General features: G+C 42.6%; 1 protein-coding gene across 9 annotated transcripts in view; it reads right to left on the bottom strand.

The window, feature by feature from the left end:
* Positions 1-265: 265 nt before the first annotated feature.
* Positions 266-6,728, bottom strand: part of LOC143434435 (uncharacterized) — a 29,702-nt gene continuing 23,239 nt past the window's right edge. For 7 of the 9 annotated variants that reach the window (XM_076913112.1, XM_076913111.1, XM_076913113.1 and 4 more), the window contains one exon: positions 266-1,629. The gene's annotated coding sequence lies outside the window, so the exon portion shown is untranslated. The remainder of the gene's footprint in view (positions 1,630-6,728) is intronic. The other 2 variants (XM_076913114.1, XM_076913116.1) reach the window with 1 other exon arrangement.

Here is a 6,728-nt window from a genome sequence, read left to right as displayed (position 1 = left end):
CAGCCAGGCTGACCTGGACATTTTGGTCATGCAGCTGCCTTTGAGTCAGCCATGTGCGTGTAAATAATCCTTCACACAACTTTATTACCCAGCTAGACATAGCTGAAATCACCTTTTCTTTTTCAGTTTACTCTTTTATTACTATTATATTAACCATTTTATTTGTTTACACTTCAAGTGACTGAAGACCCCCATACTCGGGATACCCTTCCTCAAGTCTCAGGAGATCACGACCATCCAAAGATCATAAGAAACCATACCTGGATGCAATCAGCAGAGTTTTATTAGGGAAGAAACCTGGCAGCCAGTGGTCTCACCACGCACTCGCGCAGGAGTGGGGTTCGACCCCAACATCCAGTCCCTGGAGGGTTTTAAAGGGAAAAAAACCACAAACCAGGGGAGTGGGGAGGGGGTGAGGGGTTGCCAAGGATACATAACATAAGAATAGTGAAACATTCCAGAGAAACCCACCCTGAATGGTTAGTGTCATGTGGAAATCACCCTGCATTCTTCTCAAAAATGTGGTTTTTATCATGTCATTGTGTCCTATCCTGCCATTACCAACTATTTCAGATTAACTATCTTCCGGCTATAGCCCCACCTAGGTGGCAGCATCTTTATCTGTAGTCAGGAATGTGTCTTCCTGCCTTGGGCCTCTCCCACCCATAGGTGAGCCTGTTGCTTGAGGCTTGATTCAGGGGCAGTATCCTCCACCTGGAATGTGCCCTGGGGAAAGTGAAGGCCTGAAATCTTATTTTCAGTTCCTCGTTCTGGAATCTGCACTTTTCTGCCCAGGTCTAAGGGCAAAGAATCTACACATATTTCATAAAATGGCCTTTATAATTTTTCACTCTACATGACATTCCCCTTTCCAGTTACCCCTCCCTCCCATCCCCCATTTCCCCTTCCTTTTGCCTCTATGAGGGTGCTCCTCCACCCACTCACCCACTCCATCAAACCTCCGCAGGACAAAGAGCCTCCCCTCCTATTGATGTTAGATAAGGCCATCCTCTGCTATATATGTATCTGGAGCCATGGGTCCTTCTTTGGTTGGTGGTTTAGTTCCTGAGAGCTCGGGGGGGGGGGGGGGGTCCAGTTAGTTGATATTGTTCTTCCTATGAGGTTGTAATCTTCTTCAGCTCCCCCAGGCTTTCACCTAGCTCTTTCATTGGGGTCCCCAGGCTCAGTCCAATGGTTGTCTGTGGATATCTCCATCTGTATTGGTCAGGTGCTGGTAGAACTTCTCAGGGAACAGCCATACCAGGCTCCTGTCAGCAAGCATTTCTTGGCATCAGCAGTAGTGTGGGGGTTTGGTGTCTTCAGATGAGATGGATCCCTAGGTAGGCTGGTCTCTGGATGGCCTTTCCTCCAGTCTCTGTTCCTTTTTTTTTTTTTTTTTTTCCCTGTCTTTCCCTTGGACAGGAACATTTCTGGGTTATAAATTTTGAGAGGAGATGAGTGGCCCCATCCCTCAACTGGGGGCCATGCCTAGCTACTGAAGGTGGTCTGTACAGGTTCTGTTGGACTCTAAGTATCCAAAACCAAGGAACGTGCTCCCCCAGAGAACTCACCCGGCAGGATTCGTTGTAATAACATGAGATTTATTGATACTGGTGCACCAGGACTCTCCTGTATACGACAAAAGAGAGTCCTGAATTAGAGTTAGGGCCGGTTTTTATACCAATATTCACAAGGCTCATAAAGGCAGTTTTACCTCTTAATCAATAACTACTGACTCCTGCCTCTGCTTCTGCTCGAGTTCCTGCCTTGACTTCCCTCAGTGGTGAACTATGACCTGGAAGTACAAGCCAAACAAACCCTTTCCTCACCCCCAAGTGATGTTTGGTCATGGTTCATCACAGTAACAGAGAACAAACTAGAAAGCTGCTTTTCTAATTTTTTTTCTAATTTTTATTTTTTGAGACAGGTTGACATCAAATATCTTCCTGATAGAAAGCATATAATTCACTAAGTTACCAAAGCTAATTCTTATGAATTCTGCTCTATATCTAGCCTGTGATGGCGGCTTAGGTAAGTAATTGTATTGACATCTTTGCCCATTTTATTATGAACCGGTTGACTTTAAATTACTTGTTCTGGTTAATAACTGCCAAAGAGATATCAAGTTATAACTACCCTTTGCATTTAGGCTCAGTACCGTTGCTATAGAAACAGTATCTCAGGTTGGCTAGGTTAGAAGATGTGGCCTTTCAAAGAGACAGTTAAGTTAATGTTGGACCTTTACAGTTGGTCCCAGCTCCACAGGCAAGCCTTAAAGAATGACTTCAGAAGAAACCAAATTTGTAGGCACCTGGTCCCTGGTCTTGCAGCCTTCAAATTGCTTTGTGGTTAACCATGGCTCTCTGTGGCATTTGTTACGGCAGCTTTAGGAGCACTAAAGTGTACAGTGGGGGTTGTATCTCAATTACTTGGAGATAATTAAAATGCTTATAATATCAAAGTGCATATTAATATCAAAGTGCATATTTATTCTTTCAGTGACCTATGTAAGTTTATTCTCTCTCTCTTTCTCTGTGTGTGTGTCTCTGTCTCTCTCTGCCTCTCTTTGTCTCTTTCTCAGCAAAAAAAATTGGGAGAATGATCATTATTGCTGTTGTACTTCTAAAAGCTCCCACTGGACTTTGGACATCTGAACTCAGTCATGTCAGTGTGCATTGGAGCTAACTAAATCTAAGTAAATTTGGATTTTGTAGAATAATTTGCCATATGTAAATAGAGAGGATGAGAAATCAACTGAGGTGGAGAGGAATTCTCATGTGACCTGACTTATGCCAAGCATACTTCTGTGAATTTCCAAGGTGAGAGCTGTAAGGATAGGAAGAGCATATTACTTTCAAACCAGAATAGAAGGAAGAATATAATGATAAAATATGTTAAGAAGGCAGAAGGAGAACCATCGGAAATCTCCATAAGGTTTACAACTTAATCTCAGATGCACCTATAGCACATGTGTGTGAAAGGTTCGATGTTTCAGTGGAGAATCAACTGTCAGGCAGAATGCAGCAAGTTCACCCGTGGATAAGAACAAAGTTAGAATGCACAGATGCAAACGCTGAAAAAGTAAGGGATGGAGATGGCTCTGCCACTGTGCTGACACTCAGTTATGCTGCCTCAGCTATGTTAAAGTTGAGCACAGACAGATGCTAAAGAGAGAGCATCAGTCAAGTCTTTCAGAAGGTCACTTCAAAAACAACCAAACCAACAGCTGTGAGCTCTAATCTGCCCATGGAAACCGTCATCACCAGGCTTATTAAACTCCGAAGAACAAACCGCTAGGAAAACCAGGGCGGTGTTACCGGCCTCTCTTGCTCAGTGATAATTTCGAGGACAGCAGCCCATGTCCCCACTGTGGACTCTTGGTTGCTGGTTCAGAAAGAGCAGAGCAGATCTTACAGGTTTCCATGTGACTTGCCTGAGGGCTGCCTGGAGGACTGAGTCAACGTGTTCTTTTCTCTCTTCGCTTTCCTAAACTGCAACTTACCTAGGCTAGAAAAAGGCTTTTCATCAGAGGGTAGTAAACCTGCAGCAGCCTAGGGCAAGGTTATGCTTAAAGTCACAGTGGACTACTTCAGGGTTGGGAGGCAAAGTCCAGGAGAGAATCGCTTTGGAAAATGGTGCATTCAGAAAGTGAAGTCAGAGCCAGGCATGATGGGGTATGTCTTCATTCTCAGCATTTGGGAGGTGGAGGCAGGAGAATCAGAGGTTGGATTTTCAGGCCAGCCTTGGCTACATGAGACTCTGTCTCCTTCCCTTCCTCCCTCTCCTCATTGCCCAGCAACAACAAAAACATAAATCAGTGCAACAAAAAAAGCAAATTAGTTTTGTTGTATTCTGAGAAATTGAGAAAAGCAGATACATGGTCAGGACAAGATTTGTGTTAAGTGCAGAATCTAAAGCTTCACTTCAACAAATTCCCAAAGCTCACCTCAGTGAGTACCACATGAGTACCATTTGGCTCAATGTAGAAAATGAATCCCAGTATAGAGCCTATCCAGAAAACCTAGAACAGGATCGCTCTCTGTTCTTCTCTTCCACTGCCTCTTTCCTCTCTCCATTCCTTTCTAGGTAAGCAAAGACATTTTGTCCTCCACTCTACACAAAAACTACGGGCAACTAAGAAATACAGAGACTGTTAAAAATAATCTTCACCAGGGAAGAACATATTAGTTTATTATGCAAGACCAGATAGCAAGTCCTGAAACACATAATGAGTAGCATTGTACAGATTGAGCAGGTTGTACTGATGATGTACATATATGAATGATATTTAGGATTATATGTACCCACAATTAATGAAAAAAAGCTAGGAATTTGAAAGAGCAAGGAGGAGTATATGGGAAGGTTTGGCGTGAGGAAAAGAGAGAATTGAAATAATTACATTGTAATCTTAAAAGATAAAAGAAATAATTTTTAAAATCTAACAAGACTTCTGTTAATTTCATTGTGTCTCTGTTTAGTTTCTGTTTCCATGATCTGTCCATTGCTGAGAGTGGGGTGTTGAAATCCCCCACTATTATTGTTTGAAGTACAATGTGTGCTTTGAGCTTTAGTAAGGTTTCTTTTATGTATGTGGGTGCCCTTACATTTGGAGCATAGATGTTCAGAATTAAGAGTTCATCTTGGTAGATTTTTCCTTTGATGAGTATGAAGTGTCCTTTCTTATCTTTTTAAATTACTTTTTGGTTGAAAGTCAATTTTATTTGATACTCCCGCCATTCTTGGACCATTTGCTTGGAAAATTGGTTTCCATCCTTTTACTTTGAGGTAGTGTCTGTCTTTGTCTTTGTCCTGTATGCAGCAAAATGCTGGGTTGTGTTTATGTATCCAGTCTGATAGCCTACGTCTTTTTATTGGAGAACTGAGTCCATTGATGTTAAGAGATATTAAGGAAAAATGATTGTTGCTTCCTGTTATTTTTATTATTAGAGGTGGAATTATGTTTGTGTGCTTATCTTCTTTTGGGGTTGTTGGAAGATTACTTCCTTGCTTTTTCTAGGTTGTAGTTTCCCTCTTTGTGTTGGAGTTTTCCATCATTTATCCTTTGAAGGGCTGGATTTGTGAAAAGACATTATGTAAATTTGGTTTTGTCATAGAATATCTTGGTTTCTCCATCTATAGTGATTGAGAGTTTTGCTGTGTATAGTAGTCCTTACTCATCTGGGAAATGCAAATCAAAACAACTCTGAGATTCCACCTCACACCAGTCAGAATGGCTAAGATCAAAAATTCAGGTGATAGTAGATGCTGGCAAGGATGTCGAGAAAGAGGAACACTCCTCCATTGTTGGTGGGATTGCAAGCTGGTACAACCACTCTGGAAATCAGTCTGGCAGTTCCTCAGAAAATTGGACATACATAGCATTACTTGAGGAGCCAGCTATACCACTCCTGGGCATATACCCAGAAGATGCTCCAACATATAACAAGGACATATGCTCCACTATGTTCATAGCAGCCTTATTTATAATAGCCAGAAGCTAGAAAGAACCCAGATGTCCCTCAACAGAAGAATGGATACAAAAAATGTGGTACATTTACACAATGGAGTATTAATCAGCTATTAAAAACAATGAATTAGAGAAATTCTTAGGTAAATGCATGGAACTAAAAAATATCATCCTGAGTGAGGTAACCAATCACAAAAGAACACATATGGTATGCACTCATTAATAATTGGGTATTTGCCCAGAAGCTTGAAATAGCCAAGATTCAACTCACAGACCACATGAAGCTCATGAAGAAGGAAGACCAAAGTATGGGTGCTTCAGTCCTTCTTAGAAGGAGTAACAAAATACTCATGGGTGCAAATATGGAGACAATGTGTGGGACAGAAACTGAAGGAGGGTTCATCTGGAGACCATTCCACCTGGGTATCCATCCCATGTGCAGTCCATCAAAGGCAGACACTGATGTGGATGCTAGGAAGTGCATGCTGATAGGAGCCTGATATAGCTGTCTCCTTAGAGGTCTGCCAGAGTCTGACATATTCAGAGATGAATGCTCTCAGCTAACCATTGAAGTGATCAAGGGGTTCCCAAAGGAGTTGGGAGAGAGAGAAGACTGAAGGAGCTGAAAGGGTTTTCAGCCCCATGGGGAGAGCAACAATACCAACCAACCAGAGCTCCCAGGGTCTAAACCACCAGCCTGGGAGCACTTAGGGCAGGATCCATGGCTCCAGCTGTATATGCAAGGGAGGATGGCCTTGTCAGGCATAGGTGGGAGAGGAGATCCTTGGTCCCATGAAGGCTGGACGCCCAGTGTAGGGGAATTCGAGGGTGGGGAGGTGGGGGGGGGGCAGGTAGGGCCACATCTTCATAGAAGCAGGAGGATGGGATAGTGGGTTCCTGGGTTCGGGGGTGGGGTGGGGGGTGGAATAGGGTAAGAGGATAACATCTGAAGTGTAAATAAAGTATCAAAAAAAAAAAAAAAAAAAAACCTAACAAAACTGGAGTGTAGCTCAGCAGTAAGGCGCTTTCCTGGCATATGCAAGGCTCTGTGTTCCATCTCCAGCAACACATAGACAAAGAACACTCGCACGCACACACGCACGCACGCACGCACGCATGGTAAAAACAGCAGATGAAAGAATCTTTATAGCAACACTTGAGGAGGAACAAGAAGTTGATTTACAGTCACCACACTATAACATTCAAATATTGTGTTAAAAAAAAGAAGAAGAAGAAAAATCACAATGCAAAACCAAATATT

Source organism: Arvicanthis niloticus, chromosome 15, assembly GCF_011762505.2.
Source record: "Arvicanthis niloticus isolate mArvNil1 chromosome 15, mArvNil1.pat.X, whole genome shotgun sequence".
NCBI classification, from domain to species: Eukaryota; Metazoa; Chordata; class Mammalia; order Rodentia; family Muridae; genus Arvicanthis; species Arvicanthis niloticus.
Note: the sequence above shows the minus strand (reverse complement) of the source record. Positions and strands in the feature narration are given on the sequence as shown.